Below are 23891 nucleotides of genomic sequence, written 5' to 3'. Positions count from 1 at the left end.
ACACAAGAAAAGAAAATGGCATAGGTCTTTGAAAATGTCAATATAAGCAAAAATGTGATATTGCTTTGTTGATGGAAAATTATAAAAGTTATGGCTCTTTGAAGAAGGAAAGGAAAAATATAAAAAGCAAAAAATAGCCTTGTCAGGAAGGAGGCAAAGTGTCCATTTTACAAAGAAAATCCATTTCTATATGTCTTCTTTGACAGAGGGTAGAGACACAAACTAGGGAAGGTTCCACTTTGGAAAATTTTACCTATCCTTGGACATTCATTTCATTGACTTCTATCGAATTAATCAAAATTTGCAACAAAAAAAATTACTTTTTATAATATAAAATGAAAACGAAAACACTATAGGCACTTTCTGTTAGGACTGGTGGAATGCACCAAATAATAATTAGAGAAGATATAAGGTGCGTTTGCAGTCTGGGGTCCACCGTGCAGCTGAGACACCTGCTGGTTGGTAATGACGGACTATATGGCGGTATAATGTGAGTACACACACAGGTTAGCTTCACCCGTTATGAAGGAAGCAAACCCTATTGCATCACAGGACCGCAATACCACACAGAGAGCGCAAGCAAGGTGACACAGAACTCTGCCCCAAGACTCAGGGTAAGAGTCCCTCTAGATCTCTTGTGCTCGACACCGTTACTGTGGTGCCAGGGAATTAACTAAACAAAACATTTACTGCACCGGAGTGCGTGCAGCGCCGCTCTGGCGGACGCCACTAACCACTCTAACTAGGGCTAGGAAAGCACACTATCTGCTACTATCTTAGGAACTGATTGTTCAAGCCATGAGGTCCTAGGGTTAGAGATAGAGATATTTCGAATAAACGTAGCACACGGGTGAGAGATCTATTGGTCCGTAATCGTATCTCTAACCCTAGGACTTCATGACTTGAACAATCAGTTCCTAAGGGCAACTTTCGCTGTGGCCATTGCCTTTCATGTCAATACCATATAACAGTACAGATGTTGAATATTGGTCCCATAAGACATATTGTTCAGCAGTTTATTTCATGTAAGACCGACTACGTAGTTTATGTTTTGTTTTGTCCTTGTAAAAGGTACTATATAGGTAAGACTATACGCCAACTTTGTGTGCATTTTAGGGAGCACTTTCGTTCCATCCGGACAGGGAAGGGTGTACCGAGGCTAATTGAGCATATTAAAGATGTACATCAGGGTGACCCGGGGGTCCTTAGATTCGCCGGGATAGAGAAGGTAGTCCTACCTGTGCAAGGAGGCGATTTACAGAAGTTATTGTTGAGAAAGGAGGCCAAATGGATCATGTGCACTTGCGCTATGGGTCCCGCTGGTCTCAATGACAAGCTTGATATGTCTATTTTTCTGTAATATTTTATGGTTTTTGTTTTCCCCTGATGTTTGGATTTTGATTTGATTCATAATTTCTTTGCCTCTACGCGAGTTTAATCCCCTTTCAGCTGTCCGTATAGGTCTCATATAGGCATGCTCGCTGCGTTTTTTGATAGTGGAGAATTCCTTCCCTTATTTCGTGTATTTTTGACCATATCCGTTATAATCTATGGGAGTCTGTATAAGGTTAGTACTTATTCTGGATTTTGTCTCCGGATTTTATCCTTTGGTTTTAAATGTATTGTATATTGTACACATGTGTATTTTGTCCGGAGTAGGTGCAGGGAAGGAGCGTGATCAGGGAGGTTTTTCCTTTCCTCCCCCCCCTCCCTATTTATATCCATGTTACCTTCCTACACCTTAGACCCGTTGAAGCGCTGACGTAGGCGCGAAACGGCCGTCGTCACATCCTGCTCACCTCCTTTCCTGTTCCACCGTCCCTGGCCGTGAATGAGATGTTTTCTTAAGAGTCTTCAATAAAGATTTGCACCTTATCTGGATCGGTGAGTGCTGCTGTATATTTCTCTCTATTCCTGATGGTTTTAAGTGAAAGTACTACAAAAATTTAGAACAGCAATTCTAAGCCATGTGATCATACCCTAATATTGCTCTGTGCCTTAAACTTGGTGTTAAATTAAAAGCAAGCGCCAACACTGTGATATATTTTTAAATAAAATTAACTTTACTATAGATAAATACAAAAACATATGACAAAGTAATAAACGGATTAATGAACTTTGCAATCTGGATTATAGCTGAGCTCTATTTAGAGTCCTAGTGGCCACACAACCGCTTGGGAGGGCTATAGGATAGTCTACCCCCTGAGGATTCCAGCACACAATGGATCCAACCTGCACTCAGATTATTGCTTTAGATATTTTTCACTCGTACTTTCTGTGATTTCCACATGCTAATATCACAGCTCAGCACAACTTGCACAAGTGAACAGAGTTTTTACAAATAGTAGGAAAAGACTTAGGATTGCCCTCAAGTTTTCAATATTTAATACTTGTGTTTCTTGGTGTCAGCATACAGTTTAACTTGGAAGAAAATATTTGGCAGTAAAATTGTTCAAAGATGGTTTGACTATCACGAAAGCTCAGTGTCATGGTTCCTTACCACTGTTGCGTTGTCCTACTGTTTTTTTAGTTAGGTGGTGGGCTCAAGCTCATCGCTCTCCTCTTGCACGCACCGCTAATGCACCACTGGCACTTTCTCCTTGCTGGGACTTCTTGGAAGCGTTTACTATGGTTCGTGTATATTAATTTTTTTCTATTGTTCAAATGACCCAGGAAACATGGTTCTTTGGATTGTTGTTTGTCTGAGCAAAATGATTCTTAGGTTTCAAACTGTGCAAAAGTGAACTTCTGTTTTGTTTTCAATTACCAACCCTGCTTGTATACTGACCATGATCCTTATCTAATGCTTGCCAAAACTTCTTGATTATTGAATAAATTCCACCTAACTTGACCTTGGACTGTCTGACTACACTTCCCAGCTCTGTTAGATAATAGAGATTACTTTAAATCTGTGTCCTAAGGAAAGCCATCACAGAAGTCCATATCCCTGTACGGACAATAAAAGCTAAATATCAGGGAATTCTTTCACTTGCCACTTTAGTACAAAATCAAATAATCTTCTACTACCAGATGGACAGATGGATCTTCTGTCCCAAAACAGGTCCTATGACGTAAAAATCCCAACCTACACTAAGAACTGAGGTGCAGTCAATGACTTAAATATTTTACTGTCAATTTTTATAAAACCTTCAGAACTGGCCAATTTTTCATTTTTGCTTTTTAATTTTTCCCTCCCCTTCTTCCAAGAGCTGTATATTTTTTTCATTTTTATGGAAAAGTATAGTGTATAGCTGAGCTGTACAGCAGTACCAAGATAGTGGCAACAGGTGCTTTCAGCAAGCCCGACTACCATGGAGAGAGTGCACCCCAGCAATCACGCTACTTAAATGCTGGAGTATTATACTGCAACCTGTACGTCAGAATATGATCTGACTCTTAGTACCTTCCCAAGGCAGAGACAAACAAATACAAATATAAAACATAACCTTTAATAATATCCTATAAAAGGCTGATAGCCACAATGCATAAATGGACAACTGAACAATACCTATACAGTAAAGTGCAAGTGCTCCAAACCAACTGTGCTCAAGATAAAAAAAACTGGTATGATCTCACCAAAGTAGACCTTCCCTCATGCCAGTTTTGTAGATGTTCCTTCACATAGGAATACAAGGTCCTTTTCCCTTAAAATAGACAATGGGGAACAGACAAATAAAGATAGGGGGGAGTATTCTTTGTTTTACCACTCCATGTCGTGCCCCTGCATTGTTGCCACCATAGCAAGGGCAGTACCCTAGTGTTAACCTGTCAATAAGTTACCCCTAGGGTTGTGTAGCGTCCCCAACACTTTTCTCCCTCCGTTCGGGGGTTCATCAGGGGGTGTAAAGGAAAGTTTTCAATATACAGGTCCTTCTCAAAAAATTAGCATATAGTGTTAAATTTCATTATTTACCATAATGTAATGATTACAATTAAACTTTCATATATTATAGATTCATTATCCACCAACTGAAATTTGTCAGGTCTTTTATTGTTTTAATACTGATGATTTTGGCATACAACTCCTGATAAACCAAAAAACCTGTCTCAATAAATTAGCATATCAAGAAAAGGTTCTCTAAACAACCTATTACCCTAATCTTCTGAATCAACTAATTAACTCTAAACACATGCAAAAGATACCTGAGGCTTTTAAAAACTCCCTGCCTGGTTCATTACTCAAAACCCCCATCATGGGAAAGACTAGCGACCTGACAGATGTCAAGAAGGCCATCATTGACACCCTCAAGCAAGAGGGTAAGACCCAGAAAGAAATTTCTCAGCAAATAGGCTGTTCCCAGAGTGCTGTATCAAGGCACCTCAATGGTAAGTCTGTTGGAAGGAAACAATGTGGCAGCAAACGCTGTACAACGAGAAGAGGTGACCGGACCCTGAGGAAGATTGTGGAGAAGGACCGATTCCAGACCTTGGGGAACCTGAGGAAGCAGTGGACTGAGTCTGGTGTGGAAACATCCAGAGCCACCGTGCACAGGCGTGTGCAGGAAATGGGCTACAGGTGCCGCATTCCCCAGGTAAAGCCACTTTTGAACCATAAACAGCGGCAGAAGCGCCTGACCTGGGCTACAGAGAAGCAGCACTGGACTGTTGCTAAGTGGTCCCAAGTACTTTTTTCTGATGAAAGCAAATTTTGCATGTCATTCGGAAATCAAGGTGCCAGAGTCTGGAGGAAGACTGGGGAGAAGGAAATGCCAAAATGCCTGAAGTCCAGTGTCAAGTACCCACAGTCAGTGATGGTGTGGGGTGCCATGTCAGCTGCTGGTGTTGGTCCACTGTGTTTCATCAAGGGCAGGGTCAATGCAGCTAGCTATCAGGAGATTTTGGAGCACTTCATGCTTCCATCGGCTGAAATGCTTTATGGAGATGAAGATTTCATTTTTCAGCACGACCTGGCACCTGCTCACAGTGCCAAAACCACTGGTAAATGGTTTACTGACCATGGTATTACTGTGCTCAATTGGCCTGCCAACTCTCCTGACCTGAACCCCATAGAGAATCTGTGGGATATTGTGAAGAGAAAGTTGAGAGACGCAAGACCCAACACTCTGGATGAGCTTAAGGCCGCTATTGAAGCATCCTGGGCCTCCATAACATCTCAGCAGTGTCACAGGCTGATTGCCTCCATGCCACGCCCCATTGAAGCAGTCATTTCTGCCAAAGGATTCCCGACCAAGTATTGAGTGCATAACTGAACATTATTATTTAATGGTTTTTTTGTTTGTTATTAAAAAACACTTTTATTTGATTGGACGGGTGAAATATGCTAATTTATTGAGACAGGTTTTTTGGGTTATCAGAAGTTGTATGCCAAAATCATCAGTATTAAAACAATAAAATACCTGACAAATTTCAGTTGGTGGATAATGAATCTATAATATATGAAAGTTTAATTGTAATCATTACATTATGGTAAATAATGAAATTTAACACTATATGCTAATTTTTTGAGAAGGACCTGTATATAGCAATGTCCTTAGAGGCCCGAATGATTGCGCCAGTGTCTCCTGTCAGGGGAAAAAAAAGGTCTCACACTCTGAGCTATGATGCGGCACAATGGCGCAGTGGTTAGCACTGCAGCCTTGCAGCGCTGGAGTCCTGGGTTTAAACCCCACCAAGGACAACATCTGCAAAGAGTTTGTATGTTCTCTCCGTGTTTGCGAGGGTTTCCTCCGGTTTCCTCCCACATTCCAAAGACATACTGATAGGGAATTTAGATTGTGAGCCCCGTCAGGGACAGCGATGATAATGTGTGCAAACTGTAAAGCGCTGTGGAATATGTTAGCGCTATATAAAGATTATTATTATGATAAAGAACCAGTTGGTTTGAAACACGTAAGGCCATGCGTTTCCCTGGTTACTTGCCTTTTTTCTAAATTAATGGTTTTATCCCATAATTTCATGTTTTATGTTTTTATGTCTTATATCTAATTTTAACCATGCTATACATTAAAGATTTTTATTTTTAAATAATTTTTCTGCTGCTGGATATCTTTCCTTCTATGATATTGCTCGTTTGCTGATAACAAGAACTACTTTCCGTGCACGGCCATTATATTCTACTGCAGTGAGCTGGATTTTTTTCCACTAAGTTTTTTGTTTTTCCACTGGGCAGCCCCTCTTCAATCTCATTCTGCCTTCCCGCCATCTTTGGTGCCTCTGGCGCTGACTAGACTGAAGCCTCATTCACACATCAGTATTTTGCATCAGTGATTGTATGCCAAAGCCAGGAATGGAGCTTACAGAGAAAAGCTATCAATGAAAGATTAACTCCTGTTTTGTGTTTTGGAGATACTCCTTATTTTGGCAAACAAATACTAATGAAACACTGATCAAAAATATGGATGTGTGAATGAGGCCTTAGTCTTTGCTGGATGCACCAAAGATGCTGGAAGGCAGAGTGAGAATGCAGACTGGGGTGGAAAACGTCATGATAGGGTGAGTACAATTTTTTTTTAAATGTTATCCCTTTAAAATCCAACAAAATGGAGACTGTCTGTGATTTAGCTGGATTCACGCAAACAGAATCAACAAAAATTGGAATTTTTCTCTAAAATTTGAAGCATATTTAATTTGTCTTAAATTAATTTGCTCATCTGAAAGTTTGAACACTCAAAATTAGGGTTGAGAGAAACGGATCGGACAAATTCAAAAATCGCCGACTTTCGGCAAAGTCGGGTTTCATGAAACCCGACTCGATCCCAGTGTGGGATCAGCCATGAGGTCGCCGATCTGCGCGCAAAAGTCACGTTTCGTATGATGCCTTCAGCGCCATTTTTCAGCAAATGAAGGAGGACGCAGAGTGTGGGCAGCGTGATGACATAGGTCTCGGTCCCCACCATCTTAGAGAAGGGCATGACAGTGATTGTCTTGATTTCTGCAGCGTCACAGGGGGTATAAAGGGGCGTGCACGCCGACCGCCATCTTACTGCTGCTGATCTGAGCATAGGGAGAGGTTGCTGCAGCTTCATCAGAAGAAGGGATATAGTTAGGGAGGGAAGATTAACCCCCAAACCGCTTGTGCTGTAGCGATTTCCACTGTCCAACAACACCTTTTTTTGCAGGGACAGTGGAGGCTATATCTTTGTGCATCAGCTCTGTAGCTTATTAGGCTGCCTTATAAGGCTCCCTGATAGCGGCATTGCTGTTTGCACGCTGCTGTGCAAACCAACTGCTTTTTTAAAAGCAAAAATCCTGTTGATCCTTTCTGCTCAGTTATCTTGTTTATTTATCCACACTTTTGTGTGCAGCAGTCCTTTTTATTGCTGCCATACTTGTCCTGAGATCATTGTAGGGAGATTGAAATTGTACTACAGGCCTTGTATTTTTTCATATATCTTCCAGCCACTTTCTGCCACTTACATTGTGTTGTTTTATGCACAGGGCCTGAGTTTTGGTTCAGTCTCCCAAAAAAAAAGGGAGATTTAAATTCTCTCTCAACAAGTTTATATACACCTTCTACCTTGTTTTACAGTACCATATAACAGTTGTTAATGAGGAAGTCTGGCGCAAGCACCCGTGCGAGTGCCGTTTGCCTGGACAGGTGGGTGGGCCCACTCTTGGGCGACGTCACTGGCACAGGGTCCCTCATAGTACAATGAAGTGTCTCTGACGGTGGTGGTGCACAACCAACGTCAGACACACCGTTGTAATATGAGGGGCCCTGTGCCAGTACCGCCGCCCACGAGAGAGTGTTCCCCCCCAGCTCGAAAAGTGCTCTACCACTTGCAATACTTACCTCTCCCTGCTCCACCACTGTGTAGTCTGTGCTGTTAAATCCTTCAATGGCACTGCCAATACACATTTGTTGAAATGATAGATGATAGTTAAAATATACAGGGGCCCTGGCCTCCATTTAGACCAGTTAATACTTTGCGCCTACTACCACTGTCTGCTACTCATTAGAGGAGCCCACCCCTGTACCTAGCTATGCCACCTGTTTATTTATGAAAACATTTTTGGCAGACATTTAGCCCACTTTATTATTTGGGCCTACTAACTGTGTCTGCCACTCATTACAGTTTTCCTCCACTGAACAAAGCAATGCCGCCTGTTTAGTCCTGTTACCACATTTGAACTGCATTTAGCCTACTTTATTATTTGGGCCTACTAACTGTGTCTGCCACTCATTACAGTTTTCCTCCACTGAACAAAGCAATGCCGCCTGTGTAGTCCTGTTACCACATTTGAACTGCATTTAGCCTACTTTATTATTTGGGCCTACTAACTGTGTCTGCCACTCATTACAGTTTTCCTCCACTGAACAAAGCAATGCCACCTGTTTAGTCCTGTTACATTTGAACTGCATTTAGCCTACTTTATTATTTGGGCCTACTAACTGTGTCTGTCACTCATTACAGTTTTCCTCCACTGAACAAAGCAATGCCGCCTGTTTAGTCCTGTTACGAATTTTGAACTGCATTTAGCCTACTTTATTATTTGGGCCTATATCTGTGTTTCCTCCTCATCCTGCCCATTACCCAGCCACTGCTAGATGAGTCTGCTGGTACATTGACCCAGACAACTACATTCCCTTTGCACTCTACACAGCCAGAATCTGACCCTGCTGAAAGTCAGGTTCCCCTTCCCGCATACTATACCACCTTACACTGGGACAAAGAGGAAGGTGCAGATGAAAGTGCAGGTTTCTTCATCAGGTGGGGGGCATACTTGTTGGCGATGTCACTGGCACAGGGCCCCTCATAGTACGCAAAAGTTTCTCTGCCAGTGGGAGGCGCCACCCGCCGTCAAACACACTGCCATACTATGAGGGGCCCTGTGCCAGTGCCAACGAGTGGACCCCCCCTGCTTGCTCAGGATCACAGCACTTGCAAAGTTGAAATACTTACCTCTCCCTGCTCCACCGCCGTGACGTATTCCGCGTTTCCTGGGCCCACAAAAATCTTGAGCCAGCCCTACCCCCCACAACTTTAGCCAAATGACCCCCAGTTTTCAATGCCTAACTATGATTATAAAGTAAATTAAGATTGACAAGCTTAAGTAATAAGAATTGATGTTTTTGGCATTAAAATGGGCACAATAGGTGTTTTCCTGTCCTCCACTCACTGCCGACTTTGATTCCCCATTGACTTGCATTAGGTTTCGTGTTTCAGTCGGCCCCCGACTTTTCGCAATAATCGGCCGATTTCACCCGACCCGACTTTTGACAAAGTCAGGTTTCGCGAAACCCGACTCGATCTGAAAAAGTAAAAGTCGCTCAACTCTACTCAAAATATTAAATTCCTTAGTTTATCTAATTTATAGGGAAATTTCAACCAAGTCGTACTTTGAATAAATCCTATAATAGGTTCTGCAGATGCAGCTATGGTCTATGTGATAATTCACAGGCGCTTGCAACAGTAGCCAGAAAAGGCACTCGGCACAGCAGGGTCTAGTTATGCAGTGTTCATGCTGTATTTCCATTGCCACCCACTGAGCGTACCCCATAAATTAACTGAAGCTGATGCAAATGCATAAAAAATATAACCAAAAGGTCAGTTCACCAGTCTATGAATACATCTTGAAAGCCTGGAAAACATGACAGTTTGCATCTGGAACCTCTGTGCTCCTCATTTTCTGAAAAGCTTTAGATCAGACACAAGACATCATATGCTGAAAGACTTGTTAAATATGACTTTCTATTTCCGCACATGGCTGCACAGCCCGTATGCGCTACAATTGTACAGCAATTCCCCTCGCCAAGAAAGGCTTTTGAGTCAGCAGTACTCATTTTATTTTACCTTTCATGAAGTGAACTGTAACCTACGCAGACTTTGATGTTGATTTTCTTTTGAAAAAAAAACTCGGTGTTTGCCTTGATATTTTAGTGGCGACAGATTTAACCTCTCTGCATATAAGAATTGTGGAAAACACAGTTTTCTATACTACAAAAGTCTCTGTTCTATTTTAGATCCTCTTACTGTGTATTAATGTTCTCAAGTATTTCGATTGCGCATGAAGTTTCGAAAGTCAAATAGAAATAGTTGTACGTAACAGAATGTAAAAGATTGTAAATATTTATTGGAGTGAACGGTTTGGGGACATATGTTTTTTAGTTTTTCTTATTTGGGGAGGGGGCCAATAGCACGCACTGTGTGTGTGTCAATAAAGAATTTAAAATATTTTTAAGTGCTTAAAGCCTCATCCAGACGTTTGTGTTGCATCAGTTTTTTTTTCACAGATATAACACATACCCATTATAGTCTATGGGGCTATTTGCATGTCCATGTTTTTTCACGGACCGTGCGTCATGAAAAATTATGAGGACACTAATGATAAAAAACGGACAAACAGATAGCACACTGATCCAAAACACTGATGACACTGGTACCAATTTTTCACACGTGTTTAAACACAGAAGAGTGAATAAAGCGTTAAAGTGACTTATAATTTTTCATATCCTAATTTATTATCTATAAGGGTTCATTTATTCAGATTTTGATGCTTAGTAGTGATGAGCGAGTATGCTCGTTACTCGAGTTTCTCCGAGCATGCTCGGGTGGTCTCCGAGTATTTTGGCGTGCTCGGAGATCTAGTTTATGCCGATGCAGCTGCATGATTTGCGGCTGCTAGACAGCTTGAATACATGTGGGGATTGCCTGTTTGACTAGCTAAATCCTTCTTAGCTCTATGTAGAAACAGGAGGTCAATTTTCCCTGTATGAGTCATGAGTCAGTGCAAAAGTCCCCAGCAAGGGGAGGAGGGAGCAGCTGGGTCAGGAGATGAAGAGGGGAATGATAAATGCAAGAACAAGAGACTTCCTGTTTCTACATACAGCAGGGGAAAGAGAAGAATTAATTGGGCAGAAGGGCAAAATGAGCAATTGTAAGTACACAGTGCTGTATAATATGATGGCTGCAATATATTAAGCAGATAAAAAACTTTGATGCAAATGTATCTTTAAGAATACTCCTTTCCATTCGCCAAATAAGGTCACATGGACATCTGTTATGATCTGGTGGCCTAAGAGCAGCATGAGACATACTCTGGAGAAGGTGGTACCTGTACTGACTGCAGACCCTGAACTTAACACCGCAACTAGAAGTAGCCGTGGAATGTACCTAGCGCTCCCTAGACATCTCGACACAGCCGGAGGACTAATTACCCCTAGAGATAGAAAAGGGAAATCTATCTTGCCTCAGAGAAAATCCCCAAAGGATAGTCAGCCCCCCACAAATATTGACTGTGAGAGGAGAGGGAAAAAACATACACAGACTGAAATCAGAATTTAGCAAAGGAGGCCACTTCTAGCTAAATAGAAAGGACAGGACAGAGTACTATGCGGTCAGTATTAAAACACTAGAAAATATCCACCACAGAAAATACAAAATCTCCACAGCTAACTAAAGATATGGAGGGTATATCTGCATCTCCAGAGATACCAGCTTGGCTAAACAAATCCTTATACAGACCAAGCTGGACAAGACAAAAACATGAAAAATAACTGAACAATAAGGCCACAGCATGTGGACAGCAAAAAATCAAGGCCAGAACTTATCTTTGTTGAAATGAACTGCAAAGCAGGAGAGACCAGGCAGAGATGTGAATCCTCCAGGAACAATGGACAACTGGCACTGACTAAAGGGTGAAGCAAGACTAAATAGCCCAGTCACAATTGCAAAAAGTGAACACACCTGATAAATGCTGTGATTCAGAGACAGCAGCGCTACCACTTACAACCACCGGAGGGAGCCCAAGAGCAGAATTCACAACAGACATCATAGATACGTTCCTACACTCAGGACAAGCACAGATTCTTCCTCTGGAAGATCCAAAAATCAAAGTATTACTTGATCAACCATTTATTGGCCACATTAAGTGGTCACTGCAAGCATTATGCACAGAGGAGGATTCACTTGGGTATAACCGCTGATCGCCGGTAATAAAAGACACATAGCAGCACCGATGAGGTGACCAACTTGCAAGATTTATTTCATTATTTGCCACGCAACATCATAACTGTAAATCAAGTCCTTTTCTTGTGATCTGTCATAACTAGATGTACAATTAAGTTGAGGATTGTCTCTGTTTCCCCATCAGCACCGCCACCAACGCAATGCTATTGTGGCATGCCGAAGATTTATCATGACAGGCAACATCTTACTAATAACAGGGGTATTGCAATGAATTATGTGAGCAATTAATGGATCACACATTCAACTCACATGATGAAAAAAGCTGAACATTATTAAATATAGCGTATTAATGAAAAATTAAAAAGGCTAAAAATACGTTACAAAAAAATGATATGAAAAACAACCATATGGCGCAAAAATAATCATGCTAAAAATATGCATATTTGTATTTCTGTATTTAAAATATTACATTTGCAGCAACATGAACACTGAAAAAATGCTAAAAACTTATCTGTACCTCAAAATTGTGCTATTGAAAAATATAATTCACTCTGTAAAACACAAGCTCTCAAGAAGCCACATTGACAGAAATATAAAAAGTTTTAGTTCTCTAAATATAATGATGCAAAAAAAGTTTGTATTTTATAAATTTGGTACAGGCTTAAAGTAACGACTAGTGTTGAGCTTTCCGATACTGCAAATATCGGGTATCGGCCGATATTCGCTGTATCGGAAATCCAATACCGAGTTCCGATATTTCTGCGATAACGGAAATCGGAATCGGAAGTCCCCACAGTGCAAAAATCACTATAATGGAGTGTGGGTGGTGCGTGGGCGGAGACTGCGTGTCTCTGTGCGGGCGGGGTCTGTGCGAGTGTGCGTGCCTGCCGGGGGGTCTGTGCGGCCTGCCGGGGGGTCTGTGCGGCCTCTCCGGGGTCTGTACAGCCTGCCGGGGGGTCTGTGCGGCCTCTCCGGGGTCTGTACGGCCTGCCGGGGGGTCTGTGCGGCCTCTCCGGGGTCTGTACGGCCTGCCAGGGGGTCTGTGCGGCCTCTCTGGGGTCTGTACGGCCTGCTGGGGGGTCTGTGTGGCCTCTCCGGGGTCTGTACGGCCTGCCGGGGGGGTCTGTGCGGCCTCTCCTGGGTCTGTACGGCCTGCCGGGGGGTCTGTGCGGCCTCTCCGGGGTCTGTATGGCCTACTGGGGGGGTCTGTGCGGACTGCCGGGGGTCTTTGTGTCTGTGCAGGCATCGTCCGATGGGACTACAAGTCCCATCGGACGATGCCTGCTACACTGACAGTGATTGACACATTAGCCAATGATGGTACAGTAGTAGTCCCATCATTCGGCTAATGTGTTGAATGTAAAAAAAAAAAATACTCCATACATGCTACATACATACATACATACATGCTACATACATACATACATACATGCTACATACATGCTACATACATACATGCTACATACATGCTACATACATGCTACATACATACATACATGCTACATACATGCCACATACATGCTACATACATACATGCTACATACATGCTACATACTACATACATACATGCTACATACATACATTCTACATGCATACATACATGATACATACATGCTACATACATACTACATACGTGCTACATACATCACCGAAACCTGGCTCACCCCTTCTGACACGGCTTCCCCTGCTGCACTCTCTTACGGTGGCTTCCACCTTTCTCACACACCCCGCCCCAGCAGCAAGCATGGTGGAGGAGTTGGTTTTCTCCTGTCAGATAACTGCTCCTTCACCCCAATCCCACTGCCACCCTCTGTTACCCTCCCTTCCTTTGAGGTGCACTCTGTGCGCATGTACTCCCCCTCCAACCTCCAACTGGCTGTCATTTACCGCCCCCCAGGGCCAGCCACCACCTTCTTTGACCACTTCACCACCTGGCTACTTCATTTCCTTTCTGCGGACATCCCCACTATCATCATGGGCGATTTCAACATACCCATTGACACTTCCCTCTCAGCTGCCACTAAACTTCTATCTCTCTCTTCCTCCTTCGGCCTCACTCTTCTGCAGCCACTCACAAAGATGGTCACACACTGGACCTCATCTTCACCCGCCTCTGCTCCCTATCTAACCTCTCTAACTCGCCTCTTCCTCTCTCTGACCACAACCTTCTCACATTCTCATCTCTCTCCACTCCATGTCTAGAGTCCCCACCCCACAAACTTTCACACCCTCGCAGAAATCTTAAACATCTTGACCTACATTCATTCTCTGAATCCCTCCTCCCTCTCACAGACATAAGTTCCATACACAATGCGGATGACGCTGCCGCTCTATATAACACCACAATAGCTGTAGCTTTGGAATCTGCTGCCCCACTTACACATACCAAAGCTCGCAAAATCAACAGACAGCCCTGGCACACCAGCCTGACCAAAGAACTGAGGCAAGCTTCCAGGGCTGCTGAGCGCAGATGGAAAAGATCCCACTCCAACGACCACTTAATCGCATTCAAACAGTCCCTCACTACTTTCAAGACCGCACTCGCCACAGCTAAACAAACCTACTTCTCATCTCTCATATCCTCCCTGTCTCACAACCCTAAACAGTTATTCAACACCTTCAATTCTCTCCTCCGTCCCCCAGCACCTCCTCCCTCCTCACTTATCTCTGCTGAAGACTTTGCCTCATTCTTCAAGCAGAAGATTGATAACATCAGAGACAGTTTTGGTCAACAAGCCCCAGAGCCCTTCCTCCCAACTTCCCTACCCTCCACCTCCAAAACCAACTACTCCACCATTACAGAAGATCAACTCGCCACTCTACTCTCAAGATCGCATCTCACCACCTGTGCACTTGACCCGCTCCCAACCCACCTCATCCCAAACCTCACCACAATCTTCATCCCAACCCTAACCCATCTCTTCAACCTATCACTAACAAATGGTGTTTTCCCCTCAAGCTTTAAACATGCCTCCATCACACCTATCCTCAAAAAGCCCTCTCTTGACCCATCCTCTGTATCTAGCTATCGCCCTATATCACTTCTCCCCTATGCCTCAAAACTACTGGAACAACACGTCTACCTTGAACTGTCCTCCCATCTCTCTTCTTGCTCCCTCTTTGACCGCTTACAATCTGGCTTCCGGTCACACCATTCCACTGAAACTGCCCTAACTAAGGTCACCACTGACCTTTTAACGACCAAGAGCAAGCGACACTACTCTGTTCTCCTCCTCCTCGACCTGTCGGCTGCCTTTGACACAGTGGACCATTCCCTATTATTACAGACCCTCTCATCCCTTGGCATCACAGACTTGGCCCTATCCTGGATCTCATCATACCTAACAGACCGGACATTCAGCGTCTCCCACTCACACACCACCTCCTCACCTCGCCCCCTCTCTGTCGGAGTCCCACAAGGTTCAGTCCTTGGGCCCCTGCTCTTCTCCATTTACACCTTTGGCCTGGGACAGCTCATAGAATCTCATGGCTTTCAGTATCACCTCTATGCTGATGACACACAGATCTACATCTCTGGACCAGATATCACCTCCCTACTAACCAGAATCCCTCAATGTCTGTCCACTATTTCATCCTTCTTCTCCGCTAAATTTCTGAAACTTAACATGGACAAAACAGAATTCATCATCTTTCCCCCATCTCACGTGACCCCCCCAACGAACCTATCCATTACAGTAAATGGCTGCCCACTCTCCCCAGTCCCACAAGCTCGCTGCCTCGGGGTTATCCTTGACGCTGATCTCTCCTTCAAACCACATATCCATGCCCTTTCCACTTCCTGCCGACTTCAACTCAAAAATATTGCACGAATCCGTTCATTCCTCAACCAAGAATCTGCAAAAACCCTAGTCCATGCCCTCATCATCTCTCGTCTTGACTACTGCAACCTCCTGCTCTGTGGCCTCCCCTCAAACACTCTCGCACCCATCCAATCTATTCTAAACTCTGCTGCCCGACTAATCCACCTGTCCCCCCGCTATTCTCCGGCCTCTCCCCTCTGTCAATCCCTTCACTGGCTCCCCATTGCCCAGAGACTCCAGTACAAAACCCTAACCATGACGTACAAAGCCATCCACAACCTGTCTCCTCCTTACATCTGTGACCTCATCTCCCGGTACTTTCCTACACGCAACCTCCGATCCTCACAAGATCTCCTTCTCTACTCCCCTCTTATCTCCTCTTCCCACAATCGTATACAAGATTTCTCTCGCGTATCACCCCTACTCTGGAACCCTCTACCACAACACATCAGACTCTCGCCCACCATCGAAACCTTCAAAAAGAATCTGAAGACCCACCTCTTCCGACAAGCCTACAACCTGCAGTAACCACCGATCAACCAACCGCTGCACGATCAGCTCTATCCTCACCTACTGTATTCTCACCCATCCCTTGTAGATTGTGAGCCCTCGCGGGCAGGGTCCTCACTCCTCCTGTACCAGTTATGACTTGTATTGTTCAAGATTATTGTACTTGTTTTTATTATGTATACCCCTCCTCACTTGTAAAGCGCCATGGAATAAATGGCGCTATAACAATAAATAATAATAATAATACTACATACAGTACATGCTACATACATACTACATACTACATACATACATGCTACATACATACCACATACATACATACCTGCCACATACATACTACACACATACATACTACATACATACATGCTACATACATACATACATACATGCTACATACTACATACATACATGCTACATACATACTACATGCTACATACATGCTACATACTACATACATACATACTACATACATACATGCTATATACATGCTACATACTACATACATACATGCTACATACATACTACATGCTACATACTACATACATACTACATACATGCTACATGCATGCTACATACATACTACATACATACTGCATACATACATACATCCATACTACATACATGCTACATACATACATACATACTACATACATCCATACATACTACATACATGCTACATACATACATGCTACATACATACATACTACATACATCCATACATACTACATACATGCTACATACATACTACATGCATACATACTGCATACATACATACAATACATACATATAGACATACAGTACATTAAACATAGATTACATACTCACCATTACTTGTCATTTTGATCCCCAAAGCCAGTGTCATCTGTAAAAAATATGAAAAAAACAAACAACCAATATACTCCCTGTCCGCAGAAATCCACGAGTGTCCCACGACGATCTCCCGTGGAGAGCAGCAGCATTAGCTGTTGCAACTGCTCTCCAGGGGCCCCAGGAACACAATGACGGGAGGAAAGTATCCTTCCACCACTGTATTCCTCTGCCGCTGTAAAAAAAAAAGTCCCTAGTCTCACTTTATGGCATTGCTGGCTGACAAATTTTCCCAGGCAGCAATTGCCATAAAGTGACACTTTGAACTATAGTAACCTCAGTGATGCACTGCAGGAGCCATTGTCTCCTGTCAGTGTGTCACTGAGGGTCCTATAGAGCAGTGACATCACCCGATGTCACTGTTCTATAGGGGAGATCGTCGTGGGACACTCGTTATTAATTGGACTACGGCGGACAGGTAGTATACAGTTTATTATTTTACGTTTTTTTGCAGGCGCTGAAGTATGGTAAGTATGGTGAAATGAAGAATATTAACATACTTTTTCCTAACGTGTGTGTGTTTTATTAACCCTTTTCTTACTATTGGATTAATAACGGATAGGCGTCTTATTGACGCCTCTCCGTTATTAACCCGGCTTAATGTCACCTTACGATAGCAAAGTGACATTAACCCCTTATTACCCCATATCCCACCGCTACACGGGAGTGGGAAGAGAGGGGCTAAGTGCCGGAATTGGCGCATCTTACAGATGCGCCATTTCCGGGGCGGCTGCGGACTGGTATTTGTAGCCGGGGGGAGGGCCAATGTCCATGGCCCCTCTCTAGGCTATGAATATCAGCCCGCAGCTGTCTGCGTAGCCTTTCTGGCTATAAAATATAGGGGGACCCCACGTCATTTTTTGGCGGGGTCCCCCTATTTTAATAGCCAGTAAAGGCTACGCAGACAGCTGCGGGCTGATAATCATAGCAGGCTACAAATATTGGCCCCCGGCCGTCGGCTTTCCCCCTCTGGCGCAGAAAATTGCGCGGGGGCCCACGCCGTTTTTTTCAGTTTTTTTTTAAATTCAATGCTCATAAAGGCCTCTTTCACACTTGCGTCGGTACGAGTCCGTCGCTATGCGTCGGGCCGACGTACCGACGCACGTTGTGAAATTTGTACACGACGTGGGCAGCGGATGCAGTTTTTCAACGCATCCGCTGCCCATTCTGAAGTCCGGGGAGGAGGGGGCAGAGTTTCTGCCGCGCATGTGCGGTAGAAAATGGCGGATGCGACGGACAAAAAACGTTCACTTGAACGTTTTTTTGTGCCGACGGTCCGACAAAACACGACGGATCCATTGCACGACGGACGTGACTTGTGGCCTTCCGTCGCGATCCGTCGCTAATACAAGTCTATGGGTTAAAAACGCATCCTGCGAGCACATTTGCAGGATCCATTTTTTTTCCACCGGATCCGTGTTTTACCGCCGGATCCGTTTTTTTCTTCCAGATCCGTTTTTTTCCGCCGGATCTGTTTTTTCTCGTTGTATTAGCGCCGGATTGCGCCTGATGGCCACACGTTTCATCCGTTTTTTTGGCAGATCCGTCAAAAAAGCTGTTTCTGTCCGGTGAAAACACGCACAGCGACGGATCCGGCAAAAAACTTATGAAACTGAGATGTGAAATGATGAATCTGGCCTCTGAATCTGTTTTTTCATGCATGTTTCCATTCAAATCATGCACATTTTCCGTTTATTTTTTTTCCAAAAACCGCATCAAAACTGCACCAAAAACTGCATCAAAACTGCACCAAAAACTGCATCAAAAACCGCACCAAAAACCTGCATCAAAAAAAGCACCAAAAACTGCATCAAAAACCGCACCAAAAAGCTACATCAAAAACAGCACCAAAAACTGCATCAAAAACCGCACCACAAACCTGCACCAAAAACTGCAACAAAAACCTCACCAAAAACCTGCACCAAAAACTGCACCAAAAACTGCATCAAAACTGCACCAAAAACTGCATCGAAAACCGCATCAAAACCCGCACCAAAAACAGGCACCAAAAACTGCACCAAAAACATACATCAAAAACAGCACCAAAAACAGCACCAAAAACTGCATTAAAAACCGCACCAAAAACCTGCACCAAAAACTGCATCAAAACCTGCATAAAAAACTGGTGCAGTTTTGATGCGGTTTTTGATGCAGTTTTTCATGCAGTTTTTGATGCAAGTTTTTGGTGCGGTTTTAGGTGCGGTTTTTGGTGCAGTTTTTGGTGCAGGTTTGTGGTGCGGTTTTTGATGCAGTTTTTGGTGCTGTCTATGATGTAGCTTTTTGGTGCGGTTTTTGATGCAGTTTTTGGTGCTTTTTTGATGCAGGTTTTTGGTGCGGTTTTTGATGCAGTTTTTGGTGCTGTTTTTGATGTAGGTTTTTGGTGCAGTTTTTGATGCAGTTTTTGGTGCTGTTTTTGATGTAGGTTTTTGGTGCAGTTTTTGATGCAGTTTTTGGTGCTGTTTTTGATGCAGTTTTTGGTGCTGTTTTTGATGTAGGTTTTTGGTGCAGTTTTTTATGCAGTTTTTGGTGCTGTTTTTGGTGCTGTTTTTGATGTAGTTTTTGGTGCGGTTTTTGATGCTGATTTTGATGCAGTTTTTGTTGCTGTTTTTGATGTAGGTTTTTGGTGCAGTTTTTGATGCAGTTTTTGGTGCTGTTTTTGATGCAGTTTTTGGTGCTGTTTTTGATGTAGGTTTTTGGTGCAGTTTTTGATGCAGTTTTTGGTGCTGTTTTTGGTGCGATTTTGATGCTGATTTTGATGCAGTTTTTGGTGCTTTTTTGATGCAGGTTTTTGGTGCGGTTTTTGATGCGGTTTTTCATGCAGTTTTTGATGCAGTTTTTGGTGCAGGTTTTTGGTGCAGTTTTTAAATGCACATTTTTGATGCGGCTTTTGATGCCGTTTTTGATGTAGGTTTTTGGTGCGGTTTTTGATGCTGATTTTGATGCAGTTTTTGGTGCTTTTTTGATGCAGGTTTTTGGTGCTGTTTTTGATGCAGTTTTTGGTGCTTTTTTGATGCAGGTTTTTGGTGTGGTTTTTGATGCAGTTTTTGGTGCAGGTATTTGGTGCGGTTTCTGATGAAGTTTTTGGTGCAGTTTTTGGTGCAGGTTTTTGGTGCTGTTTTTGATGTAGCTTCTTGGTGCGGTTTTTGATGCTGTTTTTGATGCAGTTTTTGGTGCTTTTTTTGATGCAGGTTTTTGGTGCGGTTTTTGATGCAGTTTTTGGTGCAGTTTTGATGAGGTTTTTGGAAAATAAATAAAAGGAAAATGTGCATGATTTGAATGGAAACATGCATGAAAAAACCGGCCAAAAACCGTTCCTATGTGTTTTCCGTCCGGCGGAAACAGCTTTTTTGACGGATCCTGCAAAAAACGGATGAAACGTGTGGCCGTGAGGCGCAATCCGGCGCTAATACAACTCTATGAGAAAAAAACGGATCTGGTGGAAAAAAACGGATCCGGCAGGAAAAAACGGATCCGGTGGAAAAAAAATGGATCTGGTGGAAAAAAACGGATCCGGTGGAAAAAAGAGATCTGGTGGAAAAAAACGGATCCGACGGAAAAAAACGGATCCTGCAGATGTGCTCGCAGGATGTGTTTTTCCCATAGACTTGTATTAGCGACGGATCGCGACGAATGGCCACCCGTCGCGTCCGTCGTGCAACGGATCCGTCGTGTTTTGTCGGACCGTTGGCATGAAAAAACGTTCAATTGAACGTTTTTTTGTCCGTCGCGTCCACCATTTTCTACCGCGCATGTGTGGCAGAAACTCTGCCCCCTCCTCCCCGCACTTCAGAATGGGCAGCGGATGCGTTGAAAACTGCATCCGCTGCCCACGTCATGTACAAATTTCACAACGTGCGTTGGTGCGTCGGCCCGACGCATACGACGGACCCGTACCGACGCAAATGTGAAAGAGGCCTTTATGAGCGTTGAATTTTAAAAAAAAATGGCGTGGGCTCCCGCGCAATTTTCTGCGCCAGAGGGGGAAAGCCGACGGCCGGGGGCCAATATTTGTAGCCTGCTATGAATATCAGCCCGCAGCTGTCTGCGTAGCCTTTACTGGCTATTAAAATAGGGGGACCCCCCCAACAAATGACGTGGGGTCCCCCTATATTTTATAGCCAGAAAGGCTATGCAGACAGCTGCGGGCTGAAATTCAAAGCCTAGAGAGGGGCCATGGATATTGCCCCCCCCCTTCCGGCTACAAATAACAGTCCGCAGCCGCCCTGGAAATGGCGTATCTGTAAGATGCGCCAATTCCGGCACTTAGCCCCTCTCTTCCCACTCCCGTGTAGCGGTGGGATATGGGGTAATAAGGGGTTAATGTCACCTTGCTATCGTAAGGTGACATTAAGCCAGGTTAATAACGGAGAGGCGTCAATAAGACACCTATCCGTTATTAATCCAATAGTAAGAAAAGGGTTAATAAAACATGCATGCACACATTAGGGAAAAAGTATTTTAATATTCTTCACTTCACCATACTTACCATACTTCAGCGCCTGCAAAAAACGTAAAATAATAAACCGTATACTACCTGTCCGCCGTAGTCCAATTAATAATGAGTGTCCCACGACGATCTCCCCTATAGAACAGTGACATCGGATGATGTCACTGCTCTATAGGACCCTCAGTGACACACTGACAGGAGACAATGGCTCCTGCAGTGTATCACTGAGGTTACCTGAATTCAAAGTGTCATTTTATGGCAATTGCTGCCTGGGAAAATTTGTCAGCCAGCAATGCCATAAAGTGAGACTAGGGACTTTTTTTTACAGCGGTGGAGGAATACAGTGGCGGAAGAATACCTTCCTCCCGTCATTGTGTTCCTTGGGCCCCTGGAGAGCGGTTGCAACAGCTGTTGCTGCTGCTCTCCACGGGAGATCGTCGTGGGACACTCGTGGATTTCTGCGGACAGGGAGTATATTGGTTGTTTGTTTTTTTCACATTTTTTACAGATGACACTGGCTTCGGGGATCAAAATGACAAGTAATGGTGAGTATGTAATCTATGTTTAATGTACTGTATGTCTATATGTATGTATGTATGTATGTATGTATGCAGTATGTATGCATGTAGTATGTATGTAGCATGTATGTAGTATGTATGGATGTATGTAGTATGTATGTATGTATGTATGTAGCATGTATGTAGTATGTATGGATGTATGTATGCAGTATGTATGTAGCATGTATGTAGCATGTATGTATGTAACATGTATGTATGTATGTAGCATGTATGTATGTAGCAGGTAGCATGTATGTAGCATGTATGTATGTATGTATGTAGCATGTATGTATGTATGTAGCATGTATGTATGTAGTATATAACATGTATGTATGTATGTAGAATGTATGTAGCATGTATGTATGTAGTATGTAGCATGTATGTATGTATGTAGAATGTATGTATGTAGCATGTATGTAGTATGTATCATGTATGTATGTAGCATGTATGTATGTATGTATGTATGTAGCATGTATGTATGTAGTATGTAGAATGTATGTATGTAGCATGTATGTATGTATGTAGAATGTATGTATGTAGCATGTATGTAGCATGTATGTATGTAGCATGTATGTATGTATGTAGAATGTATGTATGTAGCATGTATGTATTTAGCATGTATGTATGTAGCATGTATGTAAGAATGTAGCAGGTATGTATGTATGTAGCATGTATGTATGTATGTAGCATGTATGGAGTATTTTTTTTTTCCTTCAACACATTAGCTGGATGATGGGACTACTACTGTCCCATCATTGGCTAATGTGTCAATCACTGTCAGTGTAGCAGGCATAGCCCGATGGGACTTGTAGTCCTATCAGACGATGCCCACACTGAGACCCCCCCCATGCCGCAGAGACCTCCCCCCACACCGCAGAGACCCCCCCATGCCACAGAGACCCCCCCACGCCGCAGAGACCCCCCCACGCCGCAGAGACACCCCCCACACCGCAGAGACACCCCCCACGCTGCAGAGACACCCCCCCTCGCCGCATAGAGACCCCCCACGCCGCAGAGACCCCCCATGCCGCATCGAGCCCCGGCACGCTGCATAGAGCCTGGGCAGCCCGGATACAGCGCCGCATAGAATTAGATCCCCGGCAGGCCCGCACAGACCCCGCCCGCACACACAGACACTCACAGTGTCCACCCACGCACCGCCCACACTCTTCCCCCCTCCAGAACAGCATATAGAAGGACAGAAAGGGCTGATTTATGTTCCAATATTTGTGTCCCATTCACTTGTATTGGTATCGGGTATCGGTATCGGCGATATCCGATATTTTTGGGATATTGGCCGATCCAATCTGATACCGATACTTTTGAATATCGGAAGGTATCGCTCAACACTAGTAACGACTCATAGAATTAAAAAATTAAAAAACTAAGTTAATGAATAAGTTCTAGGTGTCCAATAATGGTGTCATTGAAAATTATAAAATAAAACAAAAAAAACAGTAAAATAAGCCCTTACACCTCTATGAGGATAGAAACATTTAGACATTTGGAAACTGTCAAATAAAAGAAACAAATAAAACTTTATTCTTATGCCATCAAATAGGCTAATCTGAAGGGGTTTATAGAGACACAACTAGACATGAGCAAATCTGATGAGTTTCCCTCCCTCCACATGATCCTCAGCACTTCTTCTTACACCTGCCGCATATGCTGAGAGCCTGTTCTCACTCCCCTTGAGAAAGCACGTGGGCAAAACGCGCGTCGGGCCTTTTTGCTGTGGTGTTTGAAACTCGTCTGATTACATCATGGGTAAGCACTGAACTGGTGTTAGCCTTGTATGGGTGGCCCTAGTGATCAATCT

Source organism: Ranitomeya variabilis, chromosome 6 (assembly GCF_051348905.1).
Source record: "Ranitomeya variabilis isolate aRanVar5 chromosome 6, aRanVar5.hap1, whole genome shotgun sequence".
Lineage (NCBI taxonomy): Eukaryota > Metazoa > Chordata > Amphibia > Anura > Dendrobatidae > Ranitomeya > Ranitomeya variabilis.
This window is presented reverse-complemented; position numbering follows the sequence as displayed.